A 15,235-nucleotide genomic window follows, 5' to 3' on the forward strand; every position below is an offset into this window, starting at 1 on the left:
CTTGAGAATTAAGGGACTGAAGTTTAGGGGTAACATGAGGTGGAACTTCTTTACTCAGAGAGTGGTAGCTGTGTGGAATGAGCTTCCAGTGAAGGTGGTGGAGGCAGGTTCGTTTTTATCATTTAAAAATAAATTGGATAGTTATATGGACGGGAAGGGAATGGAGGGTTATGGTCTGAGCGCAGGTATATGGGACTAGGGGAGATTATGTGTTCGGCACGGACTAGAAGGGTCGAGATGGCCTGTTTCCGTGCTGTAATTGTTATATGGTTATATGGTTATATGGTTATATTTATATTATGTTATATGGACACACTGATCTGTTCGGTATTCATGCCTACTATGTTCTGTTGAGCTGAAGCAAAGCAAGAATTTCATTGTCCTATCAGGGACACATGACAATAAACTCTCTTGAATCTTGAATCGTGGATATGAGAAAATTAACATGCTGGTAGGTGAGAGAATTTAGCTTGCGTAAGGTGGGCATGGTGTGTCTGGAGTTGGGAGGGAAGCTTAAAGGAGTGTTATTTTGGATGGTTGGGGCTGTGTTTGGTTGTCAATTCTGGGTGTAGATACAACCAGGTACAAATGAGTTTTCGATACATCCTCCGACCGCCTATTCCAGCAAGTTCAGCTCCAGCCTCCATGTCGGCCCCTTATTAATCATTCACGGGACGCCAGCGTTGCTGATGTCGTTGCGTTTTGTTCATCCCAAGTGCCCTTGGGAAAGTGATTCAGAGCTGCTGCCTTATCTTGCTTCAGCTTGTGTAGTGAACATCTCGCACAGAGAAGGGATTTAGGTCTGGTCTCAGAACACTGAGCATGACTAAGTGGGATTAGCGGCACATTTCAAAGGCAGTCTGATGGGCATCGTGGAGGGGGATTTGGAGTCTTTCCCTTGCATCTGCCTCCCGTGATCTTCTGCACATAGAAACATAGAAAATAGGCGCAGGAGTAGGCCATTCGGCTCTTCGAGCCTGCACCCCCATTCAATATGATCATGGTTGCTGATCCAACTCAGTATCCTGTACCTGCCTTCTCTCCATACCCCCTGATCCCTTTAGCCACAAGGGCCACATCTAACTCCCTCTTAAATATAGCCAACGAACTGGCCTCAACTACCTTCTGTTGCAGAGAATTCCACAGATTCACCACTCTCTGTGTGAAAAAAGTTTTCCTCATCTCGGTCCTAAAAGATTTCCCCCTTATCCTTAAACTGTGACCCCTTGTTCTGGACTTCCCCAACATCGGGAACAATCTTCCTGCATCTAGCCTGTCCAACCCCTTAAGAATTTTGTAAGTTTCTATAAGATCCCCCCCTCAATCTTCTAAATTCTAGAGAGTATAAACCAAGTCTATCCAGCCTTTCTTCATAAGACAGTCCTGACATCTCAGGAATCAGTCTGGTGAACCGTCTCTGTACTCCCTCTATGGCACGAATGTCTTTCCTCAGATTTGGAGACCAAAACTGTACACAATACTCCAGGTGTGGTCTCACCAAGACCCTGTACAACTGCAGTAGAATCTCCCTGCTCCTATGCTCAAATCCTTATGCTATGAAAGGCTGAAGGCGGTGTGTTCGGGGAGGTGCTGGAGGAAACAGGCTTGGTATGTTGGTACGACAAAGCTCGCAGACAGTACAGTTCAGGTGCATTGGTGGCAGCGAGAACCCGTGTGTCTGTGAGCATCAGTTTCAGTTTAGTCTATTGTCACGTGCAACGAGGTACAGTGAAAAGCTTTTTGTTGCGTGCTAACCAGTCAGCGGAAAGGCAATACATGATTACAAATCGTGTCGGCGCTGGGGCCCAGGTCCCAACTTTCAGACACCTCCCCCAACTTACCTTTGGGCCATGACCCCACAGATGAGCACCAGGCCATAATCTCTGAAGAAGGGTCTCGACCCAAAACGTCACCCAGTCCTTCTATCCAGAGATGCTGCCTGTCTCGCTGAGTTACTCCAGCATTTAGTGTCTCATCTTCGATGATTACAATTGGGCCATTAGTGTGTATAGACGCAAGTGGCAACATGACATACAGTACCAGTTAGGAATGACACATAAAACATTCATCATCAGCCATGATCACATTGAATGGCGGTGCTGGCTCGAAGGGCCGAATGACCTACCCCTGCACCTATTTTTCTATGTTTCTATAGCTATAGATGTATGAGTCTAAATGTTTCTCAAGCATTGCAACAGAACCCGCCTCAATAGACAATAGACAATAGGTGCAGGAGTAGGCCATTCGGCCCTTCGAGCCAGCACCGCCATTCAATGTGATCGTGGCTGATCATCCCCAATCATTACCCCGTTCCTGCCTTCTCCCCATATCCCCTGACTCCGCTATTTTTAAGAGCCCTATTTAGCTCTCTCTTGAAAGCATCCAGAGAACTGGCCTCCACCGCCCTCTGAGGCAGAGAATTCCACAGGCTCACCACTCTCTGTGAGAAAAAGTGTTTCCTCGTCTCCGTTCTAAATGGCTTACCCCTTATTCTTAAACTGTGTGTGGCCCCTGGTTCTGGACTCCCCCAACATCGGGAACATGTTTCCTGCCTCTAGCGTGTCCAAGCCCTTAATGATCTTATATGTTTCAATGAGACAACCTCTCATCCTTCTAAACTCCAGAGTGTACAAGCCCAGCCGCTCCATTCTCTCAGCATATGACAGTCCCGCCATCCCGGGAATTAACCTTGTAAACGTTGCCTATTTCCTTCGCTCCATAGATGCTGCTGCACCCGCTCAGCTTGTCCCATCGCTGCTCCAGAAAGCCAGTGAAGGGCGCGATGCAGGATCAAGAGCAGAGCAGTGAAGTGCAAGCTCTGTAAATGGAAGGGGAGGATAATGAACGAGGCCCCAGGGATATCAAGGAGTGACACGAGGGAACCGCATTGATTCGCATGCACTAATTAAGTCTAACTTCGCAGAGTGCCCTAATTCATTCATCTCACATCATTATCTGCAAAAGCATCCAAGGTTTGTTTGGTTTTATTAAACACAATATTACCGCTTTCCTGTTTGCTCTCCCATTGTTCTGATCTGGCCTCTTAACTTCAAATTACTCATAGCCCTGATTTCCTGCGGTTTCAGTTAATTTCTTACGCCATGATCAGTGAAGAAAGCGAATGGTACGTTAGCTTTCATAGCAAAAGGATTTGAGTATAGGAGCAGGGAGGTTCTACTGCAGTTGTACAGGGTCTTGGTGAGACCACACCTGGACTATTGCGTACAGTTTTGGTCACTGTTGTGGGGCGTATCACTGATGGGGATGAGTCAGAATACAGAAGAGAGATCAAGCAACTGTCCATTTGGTGCCAGTGCAATAACCTGGCCCTCAACACCAAGCAAAACAGGTGCACAGTAGAGAGCATGCTGACCGGTTGCATCGTGGCTTGGTTCGGCAACTTGAGCGCCCTGGAGAGGAAGAGACTACAAAAAGTAGTAAACACTGCCCAGTCCATCATCGGCTCTGACCTTCCCTTCCATCGAGGGGATTTATCGCAGTCGCTGCCTCAAAAAGGCTGGCAGTATCATCAAAGACCCACACCATCCTGGCCACACACTCATCTCCCTGCTACCTTCAAGTAGAAGGTACAGGAGCCTGAAGACTGCAACAACCAGGTTCAGGAATAGCTACTTCCCCACAGCCATCAGGCTATTAAACCTGGCTCGGACAAAACTCTGATTATTAATAACCCATTATCTGTTATTTGCACTTTATCAGTTTATTTATTCATGTGTGTATATATTTATATTATGGTATATGGACACACTGATCTGTTTTGTAGTAAATGCCTACTATGTTCTGTTGTGCTGAAGCAAAGCAAGAATTTCATTGTCCTATACAGGGACACATGACAATAAACTCACTTGAACTTGAACTTGAGCAACTCCAGAAACATCACCTATCCTCGTCCTCCAGAGATGCTGCCTGTCCCGCTGAGTTACTCCAACACGAGATACCAGCAGTTCCTTGTGTGTCTGTAAACCTAAACCTCGATGTTTTTCCAACTAAACTGTGTTCTATCGTATTGAAGGATTTGACACATTAGATCTAAATGGTAAATTATACAATTACAAAAGCAGTAACCTCAGATTTAATTCCTGAACAACAGAAAGGTATAGTGAGGCATGGAAAGATGCACATTATTATTGCAAATGTTTTGCCTGGCTTGGCAGATTGGACTTGAGAAATATAGCATTGAAACAGGCCCTTCGGCCCACCGAGTCCACACTGACCAGCGATTGCCTCCTGCACTAACAATATCCTACACACACACACACACTAGGGACAATTTACAATTTTACCAAAGCCAAATAACCTACAGACCTGCACGTCTTTGGAGTGTGGATGGAAACCGGAGCACCCGGGGAAAACCCACGTGGTCACAGAAGGTATTAGTGATGATGAACACTTAAACGTATAGACAGCACCCGTAGTCAGGATTGAACCCGGGTCTCCGGCATGGTAAGGCAGCAACTCTGCCGCTGCGCCACCGTGTCGCCCTATTGTCACGAAGGCTGTATCACAACGCTCAGGACCGTGGAAAATGCACGCTAGCGCAGCGGTAGAGTTGCTGCCTCACAGCGCCAGAGACCCAGGTTCGAACCCGACTACGGGTGCTGTCTGTACCGAGTTTGCACGTTCTCCCCGTGACCTGCGTGGGTTTTCTCCGGGTGCTCCGGTTTCCTCCCACACTCCGAAGACGTGCAGGTTTGCAGGTTAACTGGCTTGGATAAAGAATGTAAATCATCCCTCGTGTATGTGGGGTTTGTGCTGGTGTGCGACGATTTGCTGGTCCGTACGGACTCGGTGGGCCGAAGGGCCTGTTGTCGCGCTGTGTGTCTCTAAATTAAACCAGGGAGTGAGAAGTGGAAAATATTCCTCTCTCGTACATCAAATATTCCTGTGTATCCAGAGTCAATAAAAGCATGGAGGTTACTCTGCAGGGAGCGGGGAAACTGCAGTGGCGTTTGCACAGGTACTGGTGAATCTCACATCATGTACCATTGACTCAACATCAACACTAATCTGAACCAAACACAAACGCTCAGTGGACCACATGAGTTCCCATTGTGCTGTCAACAACCTGTCAGTCTTGCAAGGTTTGCCCTTATCGCATCATTCAGGGAGAGGTGAGATGATGTCGAAAGGGGATGTCCCACTTGGCTGTCATTTGCACGTCATTTACGTGACTTCATTTACGCCTCACGATGCACGACGCGCATGTTGTGACGTGCATGCGTTGCGCACACGGTGTGCATTACGCTCGCATGGTGCATGGTGATGTAGGCAGTGGTGCATGGTCACGCGCGCAGCCCCAGGATTTGGGGACATACAAAATCTTCGTGCGTCATCTGCATGACGGGCTAATGACGCCCAAGTGTGACAGGCCCTGAAATCACCGCCTGTTGCATTGAAAATCATATTTATTTAAAAACCGAAAGAAATTAGTACAATGTTACAGACTAGAAAAACCTTTTGTATTTCGGTTTGTGGAGTAGGAGTGTGGAACAAATCGAACGAGGAATTAAAGCAATGGACAAACATGAATCATTTTAAAATGATATATAAAAAAAATAATTTTCAAGGGGTACCGGGATGGAGGGGATGGTTGACAAGTGGGAGCTAATGTTTATCTATTGCTTTACAATTGTTTACTTATGTTTGGTTACTTCATATATGAAGTTTGTATGTGTATAATAGTTGTATGTATGTATATGTCTGTAGGTATTATGGGAAATTGCCTGGGGTAGTATTATTATTAATTAATTGATTTTTAAATATGGTAGAAGTGTTGGGGAAAAGGGGTGAGATTTAATAAGTTATTCTTCTTCTCACTCCTTTTCGAGGTTGTACAGACACAGAGTTGGACATTGGAAATTTGCTTTTTGTTCTTTTCATTGCTTGTAAATATTGATTGTAATGTCCAATTGTTTGATAATTTCGATTTTGTTACTATTAATGTCTTTAATGTCTTTACTTGTTCGGAATAAATTAAAAAAATAAATAAATAAAGACAAAATTTAATAATCCCAGTGTACAAATTTACTGCTTACCCGAGTTGATTCAGATTCAGATTCAGATTCAGATTCAGATTCAGATTCAATTTTAATTGTCATTGTCAGTGTACAGTACAGAGACAACGAAATGCATTTAGCATCTCCCTTGAAGAGCGACATAGCAAATGATTTGAATAAAAAATAATAAGTGTCTGGGGGTGGTGGTGATTGGCAGTCACCGAGGTACGTTGTTGAGTAGAGTGACAGCCGCCGGGAAGAAGCTGTTCCTCGACCTGCTGGTTCGGCAACGGAGAGACCTGTAGCGCCTCCCAGATGGTAGGAGGGTAAACAGTCCATGGTTGGGGTGAGAGCAGTCCTTGGCGATGCTGAGCGCCCTCCGCAGACAGCGCTTGCTTTGGACAGACTCAATGGAGGGGAGCGTGGAACCGGTGATGCGTTGGGCAATTTTCACCACCCTCTGCAATGCCTTCCGGTCGGAGACAGAGCAGTTGCCATACCATACTGTGATGCAGTTGGTAAGGATGCTCTCGATGGTGCAGCGGTAGAAGTTCACCAGGATCTGAGGAGACAGATGGACCTTCTTCAGTCTCCTCAGGAAGAAGAGACGCTGATGAGCCTTCTTGATCAGAGTAGAGGTATTGTGGGTCCAAGAGAGGTCATCGGAGATGTTGACTCCCAGGAACCTGAAGCTAGAAACACGTTCCACCTCCGTCCCGTTAATGTGGATGGGGGTGTGCGTGCCGCCTCTGGACTTCCTGAAGTCTACAATGAGCTCCTTGGTCTTCTTGGAGTTAAGGGCCAGGTGGGATGGGAATTCATTAATGGGAATTCAAGGATGGTAAATGACAACCAACCGTGTCATCTCTGGGTGCCCGCTCTACCACCCACCACATGGAGCTGTGTCAGGGCCTGGCAGACATTGACGCCAACAGAGGCAACAACCCGGCTGCTCAACACCCACCCGGCGCGAGATCTAACGATTCCTTTGGTTTACGTTTCATTTGCAAGAAGAAGAAGCGGTGAGGCAGCATCGACCCGAAACGTCACCCATTCCTTCTCTCCAGAGATGCTGCCTCACCCACCGAGTTACTCCAGCATTTTGTGTCTACCTTCGATTTTATCAGCGTCTGCAGTTCTTTCTAACACATTTTCTTTCCACTTTCAGAGGTTGACCAAGTCCTTTTAATAATAATAACTTTATTTATAAAGCGCTTTTAGACAACATCAGTTACCACAAAGTGCTGTACATGGGAAGTCAACAAAAAGTTATTACAAACTACTAAAACCATTAAGACGACAGGACTATAAAAACAGTAAAAATTAAAAGACATTAAAAGCACTAAAACAGGAACAATGTCTCAGCCAGTGTCGAAAGCCAGTGAATAAAAGTGAGTTTTTAGGGAGGATTTAAAGATGGATCCTTGTGACTCGCTCCTGGACCGAGAGCAAGTCACAAGAATTGTCTTGAATGGGCTCTGCGATAATCTTTCATGAAGTGAACCAAAGCCATCGCCTCCATTCATATTTAGGATGTTAAATCTTAATCACGCGTGAAGATTTTGTACATCACAAAATCCCGTGACGCCGCGCGTCTCTGCCTATGTCATCGCGCACCATGCACGCATCACGTGCGTGTCACGTCACACGCATCGGGCGTCGTGACGCGTAAATTATGTCGTTTAAATTTACGCTCAAATGACGGCCAAGTGGGACAGGCCCTTTCCTATTCCTTTGGTTTGTGTTTCATTCGCAAGAAGTAAAAGGTCCTTAATGTTGTATTTAGAATTCGACATGGATCAAATCATTTTCCATCCCCAGTGAAGTGGAGAAACAGGCCGGCAATGCAAATTAACTAAGCCTTTCGTCTTGGATCAAGATTATAACTTTCATTGTTCAAGAAGGAACTGCAGATGCTGGAAAATCGAAGGTAGACAAAAAGTGCTGGAGAAACTCAGCGGGTGCAGCAGCATCTATGGAGCGAAGGAAATAGGCAACGTTTCGGGTTTCGGCCCGAAACGTTGCCTATTTCCTTGGGTTTCGGGCCGAAACGTTGCAGTTCCTTCTTAAACACTTAATATAGAAACATAGAAACATAGAAATTAGGTGCAGGAGTAGGCCATTCGGCCCTTCGAGCCTGCACCGCCATTCAATATGATCATGGCTGATCATCCAACTCAGTATCCCGTACCTGCCTTCTCTCCATACCCCTGATCCCCTTAGCCACAAGGGCCACATCTAGTTTAAGAGGGAACTGCAGATGCTGGAGAATCGAAGGTTACACAGAAAAGCTGGAGAAACTCAGCGGGTGCAGCAGCATCTATGGAGCGAAGGAAATAGGCAACGTTTCGGGCCGAAACCCTTCTTCAGACTGATCAGGGGTGGGGGTGGGTGGGGACAAGAAAGGGAAAAGGAGGAGTAGCCGGAAGGCTGGAGGGTGGGAGGAGACAGCAGGGGAGCTGAGGAAGGGGAGGAGACAGCAAGGACTAACAGAATTGGGAGAAGTCGATGTTCATGCCCCCGGGGTGCAGACTCCCCAAACGGAATACGAGGTGCTGTTCCTCCAATTTCCGGTGCTGCTCGCTGTGGCCAAGCGGAGGTTGGGCGATCGTTTCGCCGAACACCTCCGCTCGGTCCGCAATAACCAAGCTGACCTCCCGGTGGCTCAGCACTTCAACTCCCCCTCCCACTCCGCCTCCGACCTCTCTGTCCTGGGTCTCCTCCATGGCCACAGCGAGCAGCACCGGAAATTGGAGGAACAGCACCTCATATTCCGTTTGGGGAGTCTGCACCCCGGGGGCATGAACATCGACTTCTCCAATTCTGTTAGTCCTTGCTGTCTCCTCCCCTTCCTCAGCTCCCCTGCTGTCTCCTCCCACCCTCCAGCCTTCCGGCTACTCCTCCTTTTCCCTTTCTTGTCCCCACCCACCCCCCCCCCTGATCAGTCTGAAGAAGGGTTTCGGCCCGAAACGTTGCCTATTTCCTTCGCTCCATAGATGCTGCTGCACCCGCTGAGTTTCTCCAGCTTTTCTGTGTAACCAGGGCCACATCTAACTCCCTCTTAAATATAGCCAATGAACTGGCCTCAAATACCCTCTGTGGCAGAGAGTTCCAGAGATTCACCACTCTCTGTGTGAAGAAAGTTCTTCTCATCTCGGTTTTAAAGTATTTCCCCTTTATCCTTAAGCTGTGACCCCTTGTCCTGGACTTCCCTAACATCGGGAACAATCTTCCTGCATCTAGCCTGTCCAACCCCTTAAGAATTTTGTAAGTTTCTATAAGATCCCCTCTCAATCTTCTAAATTCTAGAGAGTATAAACCAAGTCTATCCAGTCTTTCTTCATAAGACAGTCCTGACATCCCAGGAATCAGTCTGGTGAATCCGTCTCTGCACTCCCTCTATGGCAATAATGTCCTTCCTCAGATTTGGAGACCAAAACTGTACGCAATACTCCAGGTGTGGTCTCACCAAGACCCTGTACAACTGCAGTAGAACCTCTCTGCTCCTATACTCAAATCCTTTAGCAATGAAAGCTAACATACCATTCGCTTTCTTTACTGCCTGCTGCACCTCCATTTTGACCTTTTTTATGAATGAAGGAGAGGCCGGACTTAACTGTGTAGAAAGAAACTGCAAATGCTGGTTTAAACTGAAGATAAGCTGGAGTAACTCAGCGGGACAGGCAGCATCTCTGGAGAGAAGGAATGGGTGATGTTTCATGTCGAGACCCTTCTTCGGACTGAGAGTCGGGGGAAAGGGAACTGAGAGATATAGGCGATGATGTAGAGAGATATAGAAGTGGAGCAGTGAGAGGGGGTGTGGCAGATCTATCGTCGGAGAGAGGAGGAGAGCATCTTCAAAGTAGGCACACCTTGAGGAGATCTCGCAGCGGAGTGGACCAAATGTGCAGGAAGGAATTGCAGATGCTGACTTTACACCGAAGATAGACACAAAGTGCTGGAGTAACTCAGTGGGACAGGCAGGTACTTTGAAACACCCTGAAACGTCACCCATTCCTTCTCTCCAGAGATGATGCCTGTCCCGCTGAGTTACTCCGGCAGTCATAACTACTGATCATAATGTCTTAGAGCAATGGCGTCTCTTAAAGTCAACACCTCCTGAGTCCTGTTCTTATTCAGTAACTCATTGTGGAGCAAGTCATTGCGGTTTAATTTTCAATCAACATTGAGAATCAAAATTGAAATCAGGTTTGGTAAACAATGGCAGTAGACATTAGACAAGGGAATAACGTTTAGTGCAAGGTAAAGCTCTCTAGTTGGTGACAGGATGGTTCAGTTGCCTGATAACAGCTGGGAAGAAACTGTCCCTGAATCTGAAGAAGGGTCTCGACCCGAAACGTCACCTATTCCTTCGCTCCATAGATGCTGCCTGACCCGCTAAGTTTCTCCAACATTTTTGCCTACCTTCGATTTCATTCTATCGTCTCCCCTCGACCTCTGATAATAGACAATTGACAATAAACAATAGGTGCAGGAGTAGGCCATTCGGCCCTTCGAGCCAGCACCGCCATTCAATGTGATCATGGCTGATCATCCCCAATCAGTACCCCGTTCCTGCCTTCTCCCCATATCCCCTGACTCAGCTATTTTTAAGAGCCCTATCTAGCTCTCTCTTGAAAGCATCCAGAGAACCAGCCTCCACCACCCTCTGAGGCAGAGAATTCCACAGACTCACCACTCTCTGTGAGAAAAAGTGTTTCCTCGTCCCCGTTCTAAATGGCTTACTCCTCATTCTCAAACTGTGTGGACCCTGGTTCTGGACTCCCCCAACATCGGGAACATGTTTTCTGCCTCTAGTGTGTCCAAACCCTTAACAATCTTCCCAATGGCCCAAAACATTCCCCTGCGCATAGTCATCTCAATGGTTACCTACTGTCATAAGTTCATAAATGATAGGAGCAGAATTAGGCCATTCGGCCCATCAAGTCTATTCCGCCATTCAATCATGGCTGATCTAGTCAAGTCAAGTCAATTTTATTTGTTACATACACATACAAGATCTACAGTGAAATGTAAGTGGCAATGCCTGCGGAGTTGTTCAGAACAACAGAACAACTGACAGAACAGAACCGATATTTACATTAAAAAAGACACACCAGTAAATTAGTTCCTACCTCTCCCTCCTAACCCCATTCTCCTGCCTTCTCCCCATAACCCCTTACACCCGTACTAATCAAGAATCTATCAATCTCTGCCTGAAAAATACCAACTGACTTGGCCTCCACAGCATAGAAACATAGAAACATAGAAAATATGTGCAGGAGTAGGCCATTCGGCCCTTCGAGCCACCATTCAATATGATCATGGCTGATCATCCAACTCAGTATCCTGTACCTGCCTTCTCTCCATACCCCCTGATCCCTTTAGCCACAAGGGCCGCATCTAACTCCCTCTCAAATATAGCCAATGAACTGTGGCCTCAACTACATTCTGTGGCAGAGAATTCCAGAGATCACCACTCTCTGTGTAAAAAATGTTTTTCTCATCTCAGTCCTAAAAGATTTCCCCCTTATCCTTAAACTGTGACCCCTTGTTCTGGACTTCCCCAACATCGGGAACAATCTTCCTGCATCTAGCCTGTCCAACCCCTTAAGAATTATGTAAGTTTCTATAAGATCCCCCCTCAATCTTCTAAATTCTAGCGAGTACAAGCCGAGTCTATCCAGTCTTTCTTCATATGAAAGTCCTGACATCCCAGGAATCAGTCTGGTGAATCTTCTCTGTACTCCCTCTATGGCAACAATGTCCTTCCATGGCAATGAATTCCACAGATTCACCACCCTCTGGCTAAAGAAATTTCTCCTCATCTACTTCCCAAAGGAACATCCTTTAATTCTGAGTCTGTGACCTCTGGACCTAGACCAGACTCTCCCACTAGTCCGAGGGTGTAACAAGCAGCACTCGTTATAGCTTTAAATGACAACACTGGAAAAGTTACTAATGAATTTGTGGGCCAATGCATCGTGTAAGCAGTTGTCCTTTGGCCAGATGTGGGGTTAAGTGAATCAAACTGATTGAAGGAACATTGCAATAAGCCCAACCATAATTACCGATGCAGAGAACATTAAATCTGTTGAACGTTACAGGACAACATCATCAGACTGCATTGAAGGAGTTCACTATTTGGTGAAGCATCAACATCATAGTCATCTTCATCACCATCACCATCAACATCATCATCATCATCATTGAAAACATCAAGGGCACGGGTGCCTTACAATGCCGTGTACCACAGTGATCGCAACTTCTACTGAAGTGTGGATGGCTTCATCCGCCCTTGTTTTTGGTCCTGCTGGGGGTCCACAGCCCCCTCCTCACCTGGCAAACCAGGTGGTTGAGACGGTTTAGTCGCCGACTAGGTAGCAGGTAGCACGGGATTATATGGTACCCGTGGCGGGGGGAGACTCCCCCCCCTCCCCCTCCCCCTCCCTGACCTGACAGGAGACGGTACAATTGCCAGCACGGACTTACCTGGAATTCTCTCCGTTGGGTTGTGCCTGAAGATCCAACTCGAGTCAAACGCAGGTCGATGTTCTCATGGCTCCACCACTCTCAGCATCTGCAGGTAACATCAATAACAAGAGTTGCTTTCAGTTGCAGGCCTGAAGGATAGTTGGACAATGAACAATAATTTGCTGCCAGAGAATTAGGGATTTTCTTTTTGCATTATATTTTGCCACCTATTCTGTGCTCGTTAGAATACGATTTCGTCTGAAAAGAAAATTGATTTAAGGCTTCTGCAGTTTCCCAATTGTAGGGAGTTAATGTTTGCAACAATGCGAGAAGATTGTTAAGGGCTTGGACACGCTAGAGGCAGGAAACATGTTCCCGATGTTGGGGGAGTCCAGAACCAGGGGCCACAGTTTAAGAATAAGGGGTTAGCCATTTAGAACGGAGATGAGGAAACACTTTTTCTCACAGACAGTGCTGAGTCTGTGGAATTCTCTGCCTCAGGGGGTGGTGGAGGCCGGTTCTCTGGATGCTTTCAAGAGAGAGCTAGATAGGGCTATTAAAAATAGCGGAGTCAGAGGATATGGGGAGAAGGCAGGAACGGGGTACTGATTGGGGATGATTAGCCATGATCACATTGAATGGCAGTGCTGGCTAGAAGGGCCGAATGGCCTACTCCTGCACCTATTGTCTATTGTCTATTATCCAAAACATGCAATCATGTGCCCGTACACTGTGAATGGCTCAAATGTAATCATGTACAGTCTATCCGCTGACTGGTTAGCACGCAACAATAGCTTTTCACTGTACCTCGGTACACGTGACAAGAAGCTGAACTGGAACTGAACTGAAATAGTGGGAGAATCATTATCACAAGGAACTGTAGATGCTGGTAACGTGAGCAAAACACAAAGTGCTGGAGGAAAGTGCTGCCTGACCCGCTGAGTTACTCCAGCACTCTGTGAAACGTCACCTATCCATGTTCTCCACCGATGCTGCCTGACCCGCTGAGTTACTCCAGCATTCTGTGAAACGTCACCTATCCATGTTCTCCACAGATGCTGCCTGACCCGCTGAGTTATGGTGCAGCAGCATCTATGGAGCTAAGGAAATAGGCAACTTTTCGGGCCGAAATCCTTCTGGAAATAGGCAACGTTTCGGGCCGAAACCCTTACGGGTTTTGGCCCGAAAAGTTGCCTATTTCCTTAGCTCCATAGATGCTGCCTGACCCGCTGAGTTACTCCAGCACTTTGAGTCTATCTTTGTTATAAACCAGTAACCGCAGTTCCATTTGATTGCATTTTCTATTCTATCTAAAGTTGTTTTTAGACCTGCTGAGTTGTTTTTTTCAGTATTCATTGTTCTACATCTGAGTTTCAGTTTCCAAAGATTTGTGATTTTCACATCGTCACGTTTTCATCTCCATAAATACTGCCTGGTTTATTATGGGTAGTAAAAATACCAACAGCAAACTGGTATTACTTCTATAAATCAATTGGAAATAGCAATGCATGTTTACTGAGCACTTCTTAAATCACATGACGTATATCCCACAAACAAAGTCATATCAGCTTACCCAATCTCTGAAGAAATCTCAAGCAAGTCCACAAAGGATTAAATATAAAAAACAGAGAAAATAGGTGCCGCAGGAGGCCATTTGGCCCTTCGAGCCAGCACCGACATTCATTGTGATCATGAGTGATCGTCCCCAATCAGTAACCCGTGCCTGCCTTCTCCCCATATCCCTTGACTCCACTAGCCCCTGGAGCTCTATCTAACTCTCTCTTAAATTCATCCAGTGAATTGGCCTCCACTGCCCTCTGTGGCAGAGAATTCCACAACTCTCTGGGTGAAAAGGTTTTTTTCTCATCTCAGTTTTAAATGGCCTTCCCTTTGTTCTAAGACTGTGTGGCCCCTGGTTCTGGACTTCCCCAACATTGGGAACATTTTTCCTGCATCTACCTTGTCCAGTCCTTGTATAATCGTATACGTTTCGATAAGTTCCCCCCTCATCGGTCTAAATTTCTAGAGCCACCTGGGATGCCTGGGATGGTTTAAATCAGGGGTGGGCAACCTGGGGCCCTCGGGCCGATTGCGGCCCGTAACCCAAAATCATCTGGCCCTGCAGGCGGATTTGTTTCCCCGTAATCATCCGGCATCCTGCGCAAAGCCGCCCCGCACGGCCACGCACCTTCTGTGAACACGTTTAAGAAAGAACTGCAGATGCTGGAAAAATCAAAGGTGGACAAAGAATGCTGGAGGAACTCAGCGGGTGAGGCAGGTGAGGATTACACGAGGCTGCCCCACCCGCTGAGTTTCTCCAGCATTCTTTGTCCACCTTCTGTGAACACGTGATTTGATGCGGGATGGGGGCGGGATCCGTGTGTACGTGTGATAGTTGTGGCCCTCCATCCGCTCCCAGACATGCGTCCCGGCCCCAATGCAGAACAAGGTTGCCCACCCCCTGACTTAAAGTCTGACATCAGTCTGAAGAAGGGTTTCGGCCCGAAACGTCGCCTATTTCCTTCGCTCCACAGATCCTGCTGCACCCGCTGAGTTTCTCCAGCATTTTTGTCTACCCCGATTTAAAGGGTGATTTTAGTCTTTGTGACAATGCTTAGTCTCAGTAAGAGGTTGACAAAAATGCTGGATAAACTCAGCGGGTGAGGCAGCATCTGTGGAGCGAAGGAATAGGTGACGTTTCTGGTCGAGACCCTTCTTCAGACTCTCAGCAAGAGGTTGATTAT

At 46.8% G+C, this 15,235-nt stretch overlaps 1 protein-coding gene across 1 annotated transcript in view; it reads right to left on the reverse strand.

Moving 5' to 3' along the window:
* LOC129701853 (teneurin-2-like) overlaps positions 1-15,235 on the reverse strand; it is a 358,384-nt gene that overhangs the window by 259,501 nt on the left and 83,648 nt on the right. Inside the window, exon 2 of the mRNA XM_055643337.1 lies at positions 12,510-12,597. The gene's annotated coding sequence lies outside the window, so the exon portion shown is untranslated. The remainder of the gene's footprint in view (positions 1-12,509; positions 12,598-15,235) is intronic.

The sequence above is a fragment of the Leucoraja erinacea genome, chromosome 11 (assembly GCF_028641065.1).
Source record: "Leucoraja erinacea ecotype New England chromosome 11, Leri_hhj_1, whole genome shotgun sequence".
Taxonomy (NCBI): domain Eukaryota; kingdom Metazoa; phylum Chordata; class Chondrichthyes; order Rajiformes; family Rajidae; genus Leucoraja; species Leucoraja erinaceus.